Below are 18,289 nucleotides of genomic sequence, written 5' to 3' on the forward strand. Positions count from 1 at the left end.
ATCTGGCTGTGTGGGTGGGAGGAGTAGATGATGATGATGATGATGATGATGATGAGGAGGAGGAAGGAGAGGAGTAGGGGGGGGGGGGGGGTGTTTGGCACCAGCGCCCGGGACTCTCTGCGACTGTGTGGTCTTCGGAGAACCACTTAACCGCCCCCGTGCTCTCCTCCGGTTTCCCAGGGCCTCGGGAAGTGTGAAGTGCAGACTTCGCTCCCCTCCTCACCCCCCCCCCTCACCCCTCCTCTCCCCCCTCCTCCTCCCCAACTCCCTGCACAAACCTGCTGATTAGATCAACCCCCGCGCCGGTGGCGAGGCGAGGAGAGATAACCGATGCAAAGTAGGCCGCCTTCCACACTCGCCTTGTCACAGGAAGAGGAAGTGCCCTCGTGCACCCTCACCTGTGCTCGTCGTCGTCGCCGCCCGCCGCCGCTGCAGCAGCAGCAGCAGCAGCAGCGTCGCACAGCTGGAGGCGCGTGAGATCAAGAGAGAAGAGCAGCGAAGATCACGTGTTGCGTTTCCTGCGACTGCGTGTCGAGTGACCGTCTGGGATTAAGAGAGCAAAAAAGAAAAACCCACAAAAAAACCCACGGAAAATAACTCGTCTCCGTCTTTAACACCTCTTCAGAAGTATCCGTACGTGTTAATAGGCTGAAATAACGCCGTGATTGCTGCTTTTTTATACATTAAACTCCGAAGCACTCAAACGCATTCATACACCGTGAACGTGTAGTTAACTTAATTTTGATTTAACAAAAAAAAAAAAAAAGTCAAGGTGAGAAATGTGTGTTCAATAATTAAACCGACCTGAAGCTTAAATCAATTTGGAAATTTAGAAAGTTATGGGAAGAAAAACAGGTTTGAATTGTTTTATGAATATATATATATATATTTATATTTATATATATATATATATATATATATATACGCACATATTCCCCGACATTTAACACAGCCAGCGGAGCAAAAAACAAAATCCCACAAACATCAGAGATCTGGGATGGCGAGTCCTTCTCTATAAATTCTATAAATGTCTGGTCTCTTTTCATGGATTACTGTCATTTGCCATCCACTATTGTGAGCGCCTGCCAGACTGGCTTGCCATTTCTGGGCCTGTGTTTCCAACCTTGATATATTTGCCAAATGAATATTTGAAGCTGTAATTAAATTTATCCCACCTCTACACCTTCTGTAAGACGGCCACCTTGCACATTTCTCACATGCCACATTTCAGCTATTTTTTGTGTGAAAAAGAGCAGAAAAAAAAAAAAATCCACAGCTTGTTGCCATTTTTTAATGATTTGGAAAGAGGGTATTTCTTTTTTCTTTTTTTTTTTCAACTGGAATAAATCTGATTTCAGGACATTCATAATGGACCTGCTTACGTATTCAGACAAAAATACACTCACGCAGCGCGGTGAGAGGTGTCGCTGGCGTCGTAAACAAACTTCATAAAATGTCAGGAAATAAAGACAAAAAAAGACAAAGAATTAGGAGATTAAATTTCAGCAGAAATTAATGCGGTAAAGCAGAAATCAGGTGTTACTATTTCCAGACGGCGAAGCGAAGGTGCTCCGTGGCACGATTTAAATCCCAGAAAAGTTCACTGGAGGAAAACGTTCATGTTTTATTTGAACTTACAAAGAAGGACTCGAACTGGTGCTTTGATGCGTGCAAGAAAACAAACAAAAACATTTCATTAATTCATGATCAGCAACGTGGAGTTTTTTTTTTTTTTTTAACCTCACAAACGCACGTTTAAATGAAAAACACACCGAATGTTTTCGCGATTGTTTCGGTGTATTTCAAATAGTTTTAATAAAGGGATTTCTCCTTTTTAAAAAGTTGTTTTATTTTCACTTCTTTTGGTGTCACGGTGTGATGTCACCTTTTTAAAGGAGCCCACTCCTGATAATTAAAACCATCCTCAAGACTCCCAATAATTACGACTGGTTTCCGCGCTTTTTTTTTTTTTTCTTTTTCTTTTTTGAATCGTGCTGGCGGTGATATAATTCATTAAGTGTTTGTCCAAAGAAGTGATTTAGAGTCTTTAAAGTGCTCCTCCATGCAGAATAACTATTAAAGCAGCCGTATGCACATATGCTCGGCAGCGTTTAAACGGTTCCTGTCGAAGTCAGTGTCGGGGCACGAGCAATGATAAACATAAATTATGACTAATACGCTGCACCACTGGCTTTGTTTCTCAAAAAAAAAAAAAAAAAAATTACTGACACAGGGAAAACCACTTTGGATTCACACCCTCCCTCCTCCTCCTCCTCCTCCTCCTCTTCTTCATCTGTGTGTGCTGAAGCGAGGATGTAGGAAGTACAACACAAATGGCTCGGGCATCACCTTGATATATTCAGATGGGTGAGCTAATTGTTTACGCCTCGGCGTACTCCGTTGTCATTACCTGGATTCGCTCGTGAGCTCTCTCCGGGGCGACGCAAGGGCGCCTTTTGTTTTCACGTTCAAGCTCCTTTAAAAAAAAAAAAAAAAAAAAAAAAGTTCGCAAGACCCGCTAATCAGACACCAATCAGACTTTTCATCGCCGCCCTGAAGCGAGGGCAGACACTATTTCACTTTTCTTTTCTTTTTTTTGATGCTTTCATATAAAAAGCTGCTCTAATATTGTTTAAGGGTCAATTGATGCATTTAGTGGCCTCATAGAAAACTTAACAGCAACTATTTGATGATCAAATGATGATTTTTGTCATCTGGGGAAATGTTGTTTTTTTTTGCAGCATCTTCTTCTTCGTCATATCGAGTAGTGAACTGAATATTTTGTGCTTCTGGACTCGTAGTTTGTGTTTTGGTGGATCGACGTTCATCAGCTGACCGTCTCTCACTTTTCGCTTCTCTGTATTTGCTTTCCCTTCACTCGTATTAACTGCTCGCTCGATGTGGTTTTCATTATTACCATTGTTGACCCATCTTACTGCCCCCATCTCCCTCCCCCCCCCACCACCACCCACCCACCCCCGACACTGTGAAAAGTCCCTCCGGTTCATGGCGAACACAGCCCCCCCGATATATTACCATACACCCTGCATTCATCACTTTGTTTCCCCCCTTTTGTGTTTCTCCCTTTTTTTTTTTTTTTATGGGGAACTGCAGGAATTATTAGCGGCTTAGCCACCGAGGAGGCCCTCTAAGTAGCTCTCGGGGTGTAAGCCTCTTTCCCCAAGTCAAGGCCAGCAGCACTCTGAGCACCGGCCCCCCCGGCCCCCCCCCGCCCAGCGCGATAATGTACATGTCAGCGGGGACATGCCATGATCCCTCACTTCTCCATGCTAAATGATCATTTTCTTTCTTTACACTCTTGTCTTTCATTCAAGTAAATCCACTCCCCTAAAAAAAAACAACAACAACAACAACAAAAAACACACACAAAAAAAAAAAAAAAACTCCCCAAAAATATTAACACGCCGTCAAACAATAGTCTGAAGAAAGCATGAATCAGCAGATGATTCCCAATTCCATGCGCACAACAGGGGATTGTATTGAGGCTACGTGTGTGTGTGTGTGTGTGTGTGTGTGTGTGTGTGTGTGTGTGTGTGTTAGAGGTGGGTGGATGGGGAGCCTCTGTTTAGCACCGACACTCCCAATCCAGCACAAAAAAAAAAAAGAAATTCCAAAACCCCCGGCATCGGTAGAGAGCTTATGATCTGTGGGAAAGCCAAGGCGAGTTGCGGAGCGGCAGAGCCACCTCGCCCGAGTCTCCAGACGGCCTGATTTGGGAACGCCGTGAAATCCGTGGCACCTCTCCTGGCTTCCCGGCTGAACGCTTGCCATATCTTGTGATGGACTGGAGGCAGGAGAGACGCGCAAAAAAGCAGCCAGGGATGAATACGGCTTAATCTTTACCCGGGCCACATGTGTGTGCATGATAACATGGTTGCTTTTCTTCCTGCGCGGGGTTATTCTCCGCCAGCTGCCAGGTTAGCTGCCTCGCGCAGCCCCGTGTTTCGCTGCGATATTTGCCCGCCGTAAAAAGAACTATTGCACCTAAGGTGGGGGCTAATGCATGTTTTTGGAAGTGGCGGTAATTCCTGACACATTTCGAGAGACAGATAGGGTGTCTTATAGCAAATGACAATATATGTAAAGACACCTAGCCTCCCTCCCTCCCCCCCTCACGTTTTTTTTTTTTAAATTTTTTTAATTTATTTTTTTTCCTAATATTTTATTTGTGAGGAGGCTTCCTTGCGCCGCGGATGGAGGTTTATTTTTGTAATCAAACTGCAGACATTATGATCAGAAAAAAGCATGAAGAAAAAAAAAAAAATACCTAAACACACATTTATTTACTGTGTGTGTGTGTGGGGGGGGGGGTAGAGGGGGGGGGGGTCTTCAGGTCTGCAGACACACAGGAGGGAGAAGAGCTATTTTTTGCAGCACAAACATCACACGAGGTTCCTACACGGAATAAATTTAGATCTGAATGTGTCTGCGATTTAAAAAAAAAAAAAAAAAAAAAAAAAAAGGTGGTGAATTCCTCCTCGATTGGGATTTTTTTTTGTGTGTGCAAATTTTACACACAACAAAGCGCAATTTCAAGTAGCCAGTCTGTAACCCCACCCCACCCCACCCCCCCCTCCTCCCCCGACCCCCACCTCCGACCCCCACCCACCCCCAACCTCCACCTCCACATGCTCTCAATGTATGTACGTATTTGTTTGCATCATTTTCCAAAAGCTGTAATGCAACTCAGCAGCAGCTTGGTTTAATTCCCCCCCCCCCACCACCTCCTCTCTCTCTCTCTTTCTGCTTCTCACGTAAAACTTTCTCCTCCTCCTCCTCCTCCTCCTCCTCCTCCTCCTCTTCCACTCGTCAGCCCGGCTGCACAAAGCCCCCCATTTATTATGATTGCATTACCATAAATTATTTTATAACATCTGCTTGTCAATAATCATCGGACAGATTCTGCGCGACCTCTGACCCCCGCGCGGCAAACAAAAAAACAAAAACAAACGTTACTTTTTGTTTTCGTTATGGATAACTAGTTTGGGACTTTTGACGTGACGAAAGAACAATGTACAGTAAACGCTCACACACACGCTGCTTCAAACCGACATTTGTTAAGTGTTTATTAACGTACGTGTCAGAAAGTTAATTAACTGTCATGTAAATGATGGATAGTGTAACACGGCTGCGAGTTTATTTGTGGGAAACGTTTCAAAAAACGAGGGAATTCAAAGTGACTTACGCGACAAGTAAAAAGCATCGAGACAAAAAGAGTTCAAAACGTCACAAACTTACACCATTTCATGTAAAACTCACTATTAAGGCTTTTTGGTTGCCGTCATGGCGGATAAATATTTCTAGATTTAGATAAATATCGACAGATTCTACAGCAACAAGCGTTTACAGTATTTCAGCTGCTTTTAAAATGCACCAAAATAAACTGGTAGATATTTACGGAGGTGAAATCTGACATCACGCCGACTTAAATCCTCCAAAACGTGACGATGGCAGCTAATTTATAAGGAGATGCAAAAGCGATAAATCGATAATAATCCGCGGCAACGACGCGCCGACATTTCAAACCGTCATTCAGGTGCTCAAAGACGCCGGAGTGCGTCGGTCTGTTACGCGTTTTCTCCCCCGAGCTGCTCGAACAGCAGACAAACAAACCGCAATGTCAGACGCCGTCCTAATTGAAAAGTTAATTAACTTTTTGAAGTCATCAGCTGTCAGTCTCACAAATCAGACTCCAGTCCTTCCCTCTCCCCCTTTCCCCCTCCCTCCCTCCCTCCCCCGCTACCCGGGGGATCAACTTTTATATCAGCCTTAATGGCTGGGGACCTCCGCGTGACTACGTGGGGGAACATTTGGTCATTGAAAGCACCATTTATAGAGTATTGTTTAATTAAAGTCAAATTAAGAGAACTGTATGCAGAATTTAATTTCTGCTATGAATTACTGTTGGAAAAACAAGAGTGCAACTCGGATAATCAAACTTTTCATTATCCTCGCCTCCCTCCTGAGGTGTGCTGCGCCGCTTCGCCTCCACGTCTTTGTTCGACGACTCCCCGACACATAAACGAGAGGAAGCTACCCACAATGCATTGCATATCTCCCAGTTCCCCCCCCCTCGTACATCAACTTCCTTCACGTCCGACGTTTTTTTTTTGTTTTGTTTGTTTTTACCAACAAACAAAAGCTTTTGAGCCGGCCGTCGACGTCTGGAGCAGATAACCGTCTCAGAAGTGTTGCTATCGGTGATGTTTTGAAATTCCAGCGACTTTATGGGAAACCTCAGAAACTGTTTGTTCTTCAGGAATATTTTTTAGGATATAAACACGTTCAAGTAAACCTACAAAGTCTTAAAAACTAAACAAAAAAAGAAGTCAAATGTACATTTGCTTACACGTTTCAGCTATTAATCAACAACTTCCTTATCTTAAAGATGCATTTTTTTCTTTTTTGGGGGGAAAAAGTGAGGAAATATATTTGATTGTGAAAGTTAAGCAGTTTGCCTTTTTTTTGTGTGTGTGTGTACTTGTGACCAGTTTGAATATTTCTGAGGACGTTTTGTCTTTGTCCTGACTTTCTGGAAGACCTTGGAAGAGCTGTTTGAGAATTACAGCTTGGTTTAAAGGTTTTGTCTTACATTTAGATTGTAGGTTAGAGTTGAGGTTATAAAAACCTGGACCGTGGCGCCACCTGTTGGTTGGTTGGTGAACTGCACTCCTGAAGCCTCCAGTTCGGTATTTTGGCCGTCGCCATCTCGACTCGACTCGACTCGACTCAATCTCCGACTGCGCCGCAGGCCTGTCAAACAAACAGACCCCCCCCCTCCCCCGCCCAAACATGGCACTTTTTCAAGCCGAATATCTAATTAATGACGGGATTATTTTCAGATAGACCGCCGGAAAACTGATAAAAAGGAGCGACTTTAGCGAACGACACCATCATGACTTGAGGAAAATATATATTTTCTTTGTATTTCATGAGAGAAAGAAGGAGTCCACTGTGGCCGATTCTTTTTGGGAGCCAGCTCCTAGCGTCACTCTGTGGTATTGCACTCTAAGGCACCTCCGCCCTCTCACCTTTTCAGCTACGTCCACTTTTATATACATTGGATGATTTTTAACCAAAAAGCAGGAGCTTGTTGTAAACCCTCACCACGTGGTTCTGGGGTGCCTCAACGTGACACGGTGCCCCCTCTAGTGGACTGACGGGTGTATTGCCGGGTTGGGATGAGAGCCGGGCTTCCCTTCCACTGATAAACCTTCTTTCTTTTTTTTTGACACTGGAAGAAGCTTGATTTCCCACCATCATATCATATCGCCGTCTCATTTTGAAGGGTTGCGCGAAGACGAATCCCCCCCCCTCCTCCCTCCACCTACATCCCCCTCTCCTCCTCCCCCTCCTCCCCTCTGTGTTGTTTCCGGGGGGTCAGCGCAGGTTTAATTGATTCTCCTTCTCCCTCCGTCTCTTATTAGGGCCACAGCGCCTCTCCATGGGAACTGCTAATTGGCACTCCCCCGTGGCCACTTGGAGAAGCAGGCAGACCTGGCCCGGTAGACACTTCTTGCCGGTCCGCGGGGACGGCGGCGGATAAGAGATTCACGCCCGACTGTACGCGGCTCCGCCGATCGCTTCTTTTGGGGACGACTAGTCTGATGTCTCCCTCCTTTCACCATCTGGACACCAGATTTTTACTGACAAACGGATCGGGACCAGAGAGACTCATGAAATATGATGAAACATGATTTATTTATTTTTTTTAAACTGGTGTGTGTGTGTGTGTGTTCTGGTACTTCTGTCTTTACGGGGGCCAAATTGAGACGAGATCTAGACTTTGTTTCAGGGGGAGGACATTCCTAGAAACTTGAAGGTACTTTTGAAAAAAGTGATCTTGACATTTTGGAAAAGTGAAAGAGAGGACTTTTTTTTTTTTTCCGAAGAGTATATATTAAAAAATTCTGTATTTTGTTTGAAAGCACAAAACTTTTTGCGCTTTTTTTTTTTTTTTTTTAAAGTGAGGACGTTTTTGAAAAGTCTGGAAGTCTTTTGGATATTTTCAGAAAGCGAAAAACTGTTTGAAACATGCATGTTTGTACTATGAGGCTGTTTCTGGAGAAGGAGAAGTGTGGACGGTCTCTGAGGACATTTGGGACTGTTTAAAAAACACATTTTTGTCAATCGAAAATATGTTTTTGGGGGAAAGTGAAGTAACTTGGAAAGCGAAGGACGGCGCAGCCCGGTCGAAGGACTTCTTTGTGTCGAAGAGTCGCGTTATTTCAGTGAAAAGTCAAGAAGTACGAAGGTGAACAATTGTGAGACTCGTGCAAGTTTTGTGTACTTTTTAAAGAGAATTGATGGTGTGGTGAGATTTGTGCAGTTGGTGTGTGTGTGTGTGTGTGTGTGTGTGTGTGTGTGTGTGTGTGTGTGTGTGTGTGTGTTCATGCTTGTGTGTTTAGTTTTGTGCGTTTTGCTTGGAAGTAGGTGGGATTGTAATGCGGGTGTGTGTGTGTGTGTGTGTGTGTGTGTGTGTGTGTGTTCGCCTCAAACCGGCCTTGATGTTAGTTAGTCAGACGTGAAGACGTGAAGCAGACAGTCAGGCTGTCACCTTCGCCGTTCCTCTTTTTCTCGCTTCGCTCCGACCACAACAGGCTGTTGTGTTTATTCCATATCAAGCTGAAGTTCACTCGGTCTTTTGCATCCTGTGTGCGCTCAATACATAAAAAAAAAAAACAGCGCGTTTCCTCGAATATGACATTTAAATCTTTTCAGGTAAACTTCTGTAAAAGGCAGAGCAGGATTTTTTTTTTTTTTTTGGTACTCGTCTTTGGACAAACTGATTTTTTTCACACTTTTTTTTTTTTTTAAATGAACCGGAGCAACAAACAGCACCAGAGAGAAGAAACGGTTTCATAAGCACACATTGAGATATATTCTCACGGTGGTGACGCAATGCTTACAGTAATGTGAATGATATGACACTCGCTCCGTTTGTGACTCAACGAGTACCCCATGGCTAAAACTTTGCCTCTCGGTCTCTTTCATGTGGCGCCCGTTTTAATGAAATGATCTGAATTTACCTGAAGTGCTCGGTATCGCTTCTGTTTTCTTTCCGGTTTCGTTTTTTGTAGACCATCAAACTGAAATCCAACCGAAAATAACGTATTTCCCCCGCTCTCTGCTTTTGTCTTTTTTTCTTCTTTTTTTTTACACCTTCAAAACACTTTTTAAATAAAAATAAATAACTGGGTTTAAATGTCAGGAGGTGGTACGCTGCAAGAGCAACCCAAAAAAAGAAAAAAAGAAACAAAAAAAGTGCAAAAAAATCTTCTGTGCAGAAATACCCTCTCCACCTCGCCCCTCCCACCCCACCCCAAAAAAGAAATCATATCAAAACTCACCAGTCATAATGGCTGCAACACCACAGCGAAGTTACAACTGTGCACGAAGAGTGGAATTGAAAATGAATCAGGCGTGAAGTTTCTCAGCGTGAGCACAGAGAAATCACAGTGGATTCCAGAGAGAGCCTGCGAGTCAGGATTAGCGTTTGAAGGCTAAATGGTGTTATCGGTTCTGATTAAAGGAGCATGTACGTGGTACTCGCTCCACCTCTGAGACAGCCACGGATGTCAATAGGGCTAATTGGCTCATTAGACCAGGTATTTAACTGTGCTATAATCATTCTGTGTCATCACTTAAGCCCTGGCGGAGCGCGAGGGGGCTCTGGCGATTGAAAACCCCTCTAACCTCGGCAAATAATCTGCGATACATGATGGAGAGGCTCGTCTGACAGCAGCGGGGAGTACCGGGGGGGGGGGGGGCCTCATGATAGCTTGTGCTGTTTGCAAATTTTGTACTTTTCTGGTGAACGGATGAAAAGAAGAACGAAGCCGAAAAGTGTTCATTAGTTCTTTGGTTCTGCTGTTTTTGTGGATAAAAAAACAAGTCCGGATGAAATGCAGCCACACGAGGGTTGTCAGTCGAGAGATATAGATTATTAAAAAGACTTGAAACCCCCTCCCCTCACCCACCCCACATTCAACAATGGATTTCCCCCCAAAATGAATCATAAAAAAGAAAAAGCACATTTTCATCAGCTAAGTTCTCCTTCAGACCGTCGGCACAAATCCGTTTCTTGTCGTATTATCCGGATTGATTTTTTTTGAAAGTCTGGACAGCGAGAAAACAAATGAAATGCAATTTTTGCTGAAGCAGATCCTGACCACATTTGCAGGTTGTTTGAAATGCGATTCAAAATGGGATTTTCTTCGCTCTGCTCGCTCATATCGGATTTCTTGCGTCGCTCTCAATGACGACGTCATTTTTTTCACGGAATCTATGCTACCGCTAGCGGAGCTAACAGGAAGTGGAGATTTTGGTGCTGCGAAGCACAACGAGAACCAACAACAGGAGAGACGCCGGAATAAATCGTCGAGGCTTTGAGGTGGCGAGAGCAGAGTTCAAAGTGTAAATACTATAAATTGCAAAAGCTTTGATTTCTACGGTTTTACATAGCTGCTGGATGTTGAAGGTCCTTTCATGAAAGCTTAATTTTATTACATTTCATTTTAAATGCAACATACTTGATCTCTGGTGCAATGCGTTCAAAAATAATCTGCCCTGATTTAACACTTTTAAACTCTCGACGGCACGCGTACGTTTAAAGATTCATCTTAAAGCCAACCGGCGGACGAGGTTCTTCTTAAAGACATCAACGGAGGAGATAATCGAATCCCTGATTGTGCAGCTCTCTGAATACGTTATGTCACTAAAGTCACAACCGTAATCGGCCCCAAACAGTTGGAGTGTGTGTGTGTCCGGTAAATGAGATTACACCACGAAATGAGTCCTGGAATTCATTAACAACACTACAAAAATACAAGGATGAATCTTGAATAATCAAAGTGGCTTTTAAAACCGTTTAAGTGCTCCTGGAAATCTTCGGTCGGCGTGTGACATAATTTGTTTGATCGAAGTCCGATTAAAAGAAAGAAAGACATAAAAGCAAAACTGCAGCAAAGAGAATCAGAAAAAGTTGAGAAACAAGAGCATCTCCTCACTTTGTTTGTTTCCCCAACACATCCGTTGGAAAAAGCTCATGCCATCACTGCCACGGTCTTTGCTTAAAGGATGGAGCGGAGGGGGGAGGAGGGGAGGAAGGGGGAGGAAGGGGGAGGAGGAGGGTGTCCTGAGGGCCCGTGGAAAGCTTGGCATGGTGGCTGACCACGCCGCCGTTCTCTTTTTCCTCTGAAAGGAATGTCTGGTGTGGCATCAGTCACTGCTGGCATCCTGGAGATGGTCTGCCAGTCCCTCATGATTGTGCCACCGCTGCACACACACACACACACACACACACACACACACACACACACACACACATAAACGCGTCACACTCGGCTCCCACCCTGTGCAGGGTAGTGATAGGCAGAGGACGAAGAGCGCACATCCTTATCGACGCCAATCCAGATGAACCTACAGACACGCTTCCCCAACACCCCAGACCCACTGGCTGCACAGTTGGCCACCATTAGCCTTCTTTTAGCTATGGCAGTCCTAGGGCTAAGGGGAGGAGGGGTGGTGGTGGTGGTGGTGGTGGTGGTGGGGGAGGAGGGGAGGGGGGGGAGGGGCCCACGATTGCCAAGGTGCACCCTTGATTTGCTACGTTTCCTACGGGGGGCCTCTAGGCTTACTGGCCCGTGGAGACATAAGCCCCGGCCTCCCTGGAGGCTCTCGGCCAACCCCAGACGGCTTGGCATGGGCCGAGCCGCCCGGCGGGAGCCGTCCCAAGAGCTGTGGATGGCTATGATATGTTTTCACCGAGGGCAATTTCAATCATGTGGAATTTCGATGGATGAAAGGAATGCGTTTTTTTTTTATTGTTGTTGTTGTTTTTCGCTGAAGGGTGGACCGACTGAACGAGAGCGATGTCAGGCGGCTTTCAGCACATCGGCTCCGACTCGTAGCAAGAAATAAGAAGGTGTCCTTCATCGAAATCAAATTCAAGGGCTAAAGCATTCAAATTAAAAACAAACAATTGATGGAGAAATAATTTAAGGGTAATTTCATGACATGAAAAGATGTTTCTCCCTCGTGGTACGTAACTGTGTCGGTTCTGTTTCGCGTGGATTTGGAAGTAGCTGACTCGTGAATTTTTGGCCTCCACTCCAGTACAAAGGCAGCAAATGTAATCTGTGTGTTTCCAGATATCTTTTGTTACTCGAAGAGGTGGGCGGGGGGGGACATCCGCAAAAAAAAACAACACATAGAAAAGTTGTCCCCATGTCCCCTGTTGGTCGTACAGTGAGTTTCGGTCGGGTGGCTCGTCGGCACATTTCCTCCGAGGTGTACTTTTTAATTTACCAGGTGGATCGTAGTCGTGTTTTGAGGCAGCGGGAAGCGACTGACGCGACAAAAACCAGATTTTTAAGTCGGTAGTTTCAGTATTTTGCTGTTATTTAAAGATCATTTTCATGCGGACCGTACGTAATTCAGAAGGTAAATACAAACCCCCTTTTTGGAAGCATGCGTTTTACTCCGCGCTCATTATCTGCTGTTAAACTCGCAAAAATAAGATTTTGGACGCGCCGTGATGCTTCAGTATGTCTCGACATGTTTTAGTGGACGTTATAATATAATATTTAAAAAAAAAAAAAGTTTTTCGTCTCATCGGACATTTGTTGACATCGATGACATTGAGTCACAAAACGCAGGAATATTTAATACTAAAAAGACCGAGATTGGAAAAATGACACGGCAGACAAGTGCTAACTAGGCTATATGGATGAGCTCAACGGCAGCAGTGCTTGTCTTCACCCCCCCCCCCCCCCCCCCCCCCCCCCCCCCCCCCCGTTGGTCACATGGTCCCCTCAGCGCCACTGCGTGTGAATTATGCGCTGTCAGATGTGAAGAGGTGTCTCGGAGATGCGGAGCAACAGAGGAGGCGTGAACCTCCTTGTTGTTCTTTTATGTCTGTATAAATGCTTCCTACTCCTAATGTGTTATAAAACCTTAAACACTGTCGATGATCTGCTTCTTTTTTTTCCTTTTTTTAATCATTTATAAGGCCTGTCGTGATGTCAGAGACGTTAATTAAAAGACGGCACACGCCACCAACACCCCCCCCCCCCCCCCCCAACCTCATCGAAGGGTTAAAAGCACGCTGATGAAGGATTACGGCAATTTTTTTAATGGAGACGTGTTGTTTTTTTAATTCGCTCCGACTAGCACTGCCTTGATGGTTGTGATTAATATGGGCAGGAAATGTTTGTGAGCAAGACATATACGGGGATTCATCTGCAAAATAATCCAATCATTACCAACTAATGACAGAGGTGTGGGGGGGGGGGGGGGGGGGGGGGGTGGAGGCGGGGGGGAGGTAGAGGGTCGGGGGGGGGGGGTGGTGAAAAATGATGCGAGCCCCGCCGCGGCTCCCCAACATGCATCAGGGCCCCACCGACGCAGAGGATTGGAGGCCCCACCTGTCACGGCGACACGGTAATTGCATTGTGGGCTCTCAGCTCTCCTCGGCTCGCGCCTCCTTCCCCGTCCGCCGCCGTTTCAGCTGCGCAGACAATGCTCGTCTTAATGAAGCCGTCTGACGAGGTGGCAATTACAGACTTCTGTCACTGTCACCGGGGGCGACCGGGGAGGTGGTGGCGGCGGCGGCGGTGGTGGTGGTGGTGGTGGAGGGGGAGGTGGGGTGGCTTAGGATATCTCACCCCTGAGGGGCTCCTCTCCACGCCCGCTGTGTTCCACTGCACGGCAGGGTGGCTAAGCTGCTGTCAAAGGCAACTTGGAGAGCGCGAGCTGGATTAGAGGTTCGTCGTTGGGAACGAAGTGATGCGTCGCGGCGTGCGGAGACGTCTCCGGATTGATGGACGACGATCCGGTGACACTTCCACGTACACTTAAACGATGGAGTAGCGCTGGAAGACAAACGCTCCACGGCTTGGAGAGATTTTTTTTTTCGGATGACGATCTTCAAGTGTTGCTCAAGAGAAACACGCGTGTGAAAAGTCATAGTAATAATTGTAATAGTAATAATACTAATAAACTTTATTTGGATGGCACCTTTTGTACATGAAAAGCAACTCAAGGTGCTTTCAGTGAGACAAGTTAGCAATAAATAAAAAATACATACGACTTTCATAAAAGCAGAAAGAAGTATTAATTAAACCAGTAAAAAAACAGATGAAATTACTTATAAACAAGATTATAAACGTAAGAATTGAGCTGATTCTTAAAACTATCAACAGAAGTTGCGCTTCTAGTTTTTGTGAGAAAATAAACCTGATGATGATTTTTATCAGAATTATTTCTTATTTCAATGAGGCGTGCAGGAAAGTTTGTGTTACGGCGACGGAGTATGAAAGTCGTGGGAATTTACCAGGATGAAAATGTCAAATAAAACCTACTTAAATGTTCAATAAAACCTATTTAAATGTTTAATAAAACCTATGTAGTTTCTTTAAGGGAAACACAGCAGAAAGTGTTTTTGGAGCTGAATTAAAATTACTGACGTGAGGTCCGAATTTTTTAGCTGATTCAAACTGCTCAAATTTTTGGGTGAGGTCGACAGATTTTGGTGCTTTTTACGTCGTCAATACTGAAAACACTTCAACTAAATTCCATTCACCTCCATTGTTATGAGCATGACAGCTATAACCTAAAAGAAAACATAATTTAAAGGACCATTTGTGTGATTTTGTTGAATTGATCCTTAAACCCTTTGTTGTGTTCGGGTTAGACGTGTTTGAACGCTCTTTTCCGTTGACTTCCATTGTGTTTTTTTTAATCTGGTAATCGCTGCACTTTATCCAGTCCCATTCGGTGTAAATCTGTGCTTGTAGGTCAATTTATTCACTTTAACAGTGTGTGTTAAATTGGACGCAAATTTTTTTTTTTTTCTTGCAAAGGCGCCTTTATAACTTCATCACCAATCCTTAACCTCATCCAACCCGCTGTGTCTTTGCGTGTATAGCAACAGACATTAGGCACACAATTAGGTTAGCCGATGCTTTGCTTCGAAAAATTATGCAGAATTAGAGATTCCTCTGGTTGCAGTGGTATCAAAAAAGCCACGGTGGCTAAAAGGAAGATGTGCATAAGAGGCTTAAAGGCATTCCAATTCTTAATGGTGATGTGATGGATGTAGTGCAAAATGGCATCGGAGGTCTGGATAAATGGTGGAGTACAGATATAGCCCCCTTAAAAGATAACCAGCCTGTATGTTCCACGTTAATGAGAACAACCGGGAGAAAGAGTTTTTCCCACCAAAGCTAATTTGAATGCGGTCGGCGTGAGGAAACGTGGTTGGAACTTTTCAACGGTCTCACGTTGAGTAAACGTTAAAAATTACAATGAATAGATTTGTTTATGCAAATTTTTCTCACCAGCGAAGACGCGTTTTTAAAAAAAAAATTTTTTTTTTGCATAAACACAAAAACGGTTTCGGTCACGCCGGTGAAATCGACGCAGCGCGGCAGAACGTGTTCCTTGTGTCCACGGTCGCATCGTCAACCAGCATTTGGAGTCATTTGTGTAATTTAAACCTTTTTCCAGCAAACGTGCATCGAACATATTTATCCACGCCGTCAGAGGTGGAAAAGAGTATTCAGTATTTTACTTAAGTCAAAGTATCAATACTCAATTAGAGGTAGAAGTTTCGTATTCAAATCTTACTGAAGCACCGTCAGAAAAATATACTTCAGTTGAGGGGTCTTTTATCGAATATAAATTACTGGAATATGACTTCAAATAAAGTTTTTTTTATTGATTTTTTTTAATTTTTTTTTACCTGTCCGAAAGAACGGTGACTGACACGCAGAGATCAGAGGACATTAACTAGCGCGACCTGCCAACGTGCCTGCAAAAACACAGCGGAGGCTCTCGCACACGCTGCTGTTGAATTTAACGAAGAGAATCACATTCGCTATTACAGTTCACATAAAAGAAGCTTATTCAGCTGGTTTTGGGTGGAGCTCAGCTATGTGAATAAATGTTCGTGAAAAAGTAGCTCTCGGAGGAGAAAGGAAGTAGAAGCAAATGTAAATACTCTACGGGTAATTATTTGATAAACCAATAATTGTACTTAAGTACAGTCCTCGAGTAAATTTACTAAATTACTTTCCGCCGTTGCTTTAATGCTTAACTTCAGCTGTGTTTGTGAAGTACACTCCCTCTTACGAACACACACACACACACACACACACACACACACACACACACACACTTTTCCTTTTCACATCAACAAGCCCACGTGTTGCCATGGTTACGTCATGCCAATTTTCCCTATATAATTATGTGGGATATCTTGACGTGGTTTCCTCGAACAAAACAAAGCAACGTAAACAACGTCCGTCCGTCCGTCCTTCGTGCGTCTTCATCGATGTCACAGATGTCGGCGTCTCCTTGCCGTCGTCTTTACTTTGTGGGGAGCAACTTAGAAGATCTGTTTTGTTTTTTTTTTACCAAACAAAGTCTAAATATTTGTCATTTTACCAGCGTACACAAATTAAGGCATGTTTTTATCGTTGACATATTTTCAATATATGCTTAGATCGGCACATTTGAGTCTCTCAGAGAAGCTCACAGGTTATCTAACAAGTGTCCAGTGGTGCAGATACTTGGATTTAAAGGCTAAAGTCTGATGCCTGATGTCTGATATCCAGTCAATATGGCAGATTCATGCTTCGTTACTGCTCTCCACCTCCTCTAATTATATCACCTGGTCACGTAGCTTAAGATAAAGCAGTATGACATGGTTGATATCGAGTATTTTGCTTTAATTGATTTTCACTGCTGGTGAAAAGGTGTATTATTATTATTATTATTATTATTATTATTATTCAGAGTACTCTTGCAGATTTTTGGGGGTCATTTTCTTGTTGTTTCAGTGGTTTCTATGATCACATGACATCTACAGTGGGGAGTTGAAGAGAAAGCACAGTTGACCCCTCACTCAGCCCCGCTACTACTTACTGTTACTGTACATTTGTTGGGCTTTCCTTTCAACCACAACACAAAGTTCACAATGACTACAGTCAGACGTTCTACTGCTTCTCAGTATGTTTATTTCATTTCACACAGAAGAAACTAAAAGCAGGCTGTTATATCAAAACCCATAGTGAAGCTGATTTTTAATGTTTTACATAAAAATGATGTTAAATATTCACTCGACAGCTAAAATACGTGTTATCATGCAACGATTCAGACGTTAAACATTGGAAAGTAACACAGATCATGAGTTCCCCTACAAATTACGTTTATATGCAACTAAAAAACAGTTTTGAAAGAAACGCAACAGACTAGCTTTTGTTGTTTTGTGTTTTTTGTGTGTTTCTATTACAATGCATTCGTTTTCCCGCCAAAATATCGTGACATCGCAGCAAATTGTAAAGACTTTATTATTCAACCTTTCGCAGTAATTGTTCAGTGTTCGGGAAGCGTCGTGGTTTGATTGACACATCGGATACACATTTTTTAAGATCGTTCTGGGTTTTTAAAGAACCGCGTCTGCATGTCGATACGGGATGATCCGTTTGAAATTGATTGACGTAAACAGCCACTGATCCGTGTAAAACGCTGTTAATACCGCGGACAATGACAGGACTCAGGTTCTCTGGATTTACAGTTAGATTTAATTGAACCAAACTCGGTGAACTATTTATTTATATTTAAACCTAAACTTTTTTTGTTGTTGTAAGAAACCATTGAGAGCCTCATTAGTTTGAATTGGCCGGTGACCCAATAACATATCAAGGGCCGCATTACCTGCAGCGGCTCGGCAGACATAGACGGACCGCTGTTTTTCTTTTTTTTTTTAAACTGCACTGTCTGAGGCTCTCCGTGTTTGAGTAATGAGCGGACAATCGAATTCAGGAGAGGCGGAGGGCAGCGAGAGTTCAAACTTTTAACTGAGTTTCTGAAAAGTCTGCGTCTTTTCTGCGACTTCTGTCCTTAACTCTCGCTGAGTAGCAAGTCGTATTTCTTTGGCAGAAAACAGCTTGATGGTGAATTGAAATGACTCAGAGTTCAAATCCCCCCTTAAAGTATATTAGCACATGGAGTTACTTCACTTTCTCTCTCTCTCTCGCCCTCATCTTTTTATGTTCACGTCTCCGTCAAGTGATTCATCTTTTTTTACAAGTTAGTGAACGTTTCCAGCCGGTTACGAGCAGACAGCCGTGGCTTAAATCCCGCCCACGTGTTTTTTCGCGTTAAATTACCGGTAATCAACGTGTTAATAGTTCTCACCCCGACCCGTCGCCACAAGGTTCTTCTTCTTTTTCTCTCTCTCTCTCTCTCTCTCTCTCTCTCG

General features: G+C 43.9%; 1 long non-coding RNA gene across 2 annotated transcripts in view; it reads left to right on the top strand.

The window, feature by feature from the left end:
* The window catches only part of LOC138214028 (uncharacterized), a 31,731-nt gene that overhangs the window by 6,475 nt on the left and 6,967 nt on the right, over window positions 1-18,289 (top strand). Inside the window, exon 3 of one of the 2 annotated variants that reach the window (XR_011179597.1) lies at window positions 7,449-7,986. The exons of the other annotated variant lie outside the window; for it this stretch is intronic. This is a non-coding gene — a long non-coding RNA (uncharacterized lncRNA). Of the gene's footprint in view, window positions 1-7,448; window positions 7,987-18,289 lie in introns of those variants that run through there. 2 annotated transcript variants of the gene reach the window in all.

The sequence above is a fragment of the Embiotoca jacksoni genome, unplaced genomic scaffold (assembly GCF_022577435.1).
Source record: "Embiotoca jacksoni isolate LCO1_2020_lvr unplaced genomic scaffold, fEmbJac1.0.p SCAF_66, whole genome shotgun sequence".
Classification (NCBI taxonomy): Eukaryota; Metazoa; Chordata; class Actinopteri; family Embiotocidae; genus Embiotoca; species Embiotoca jacksoni.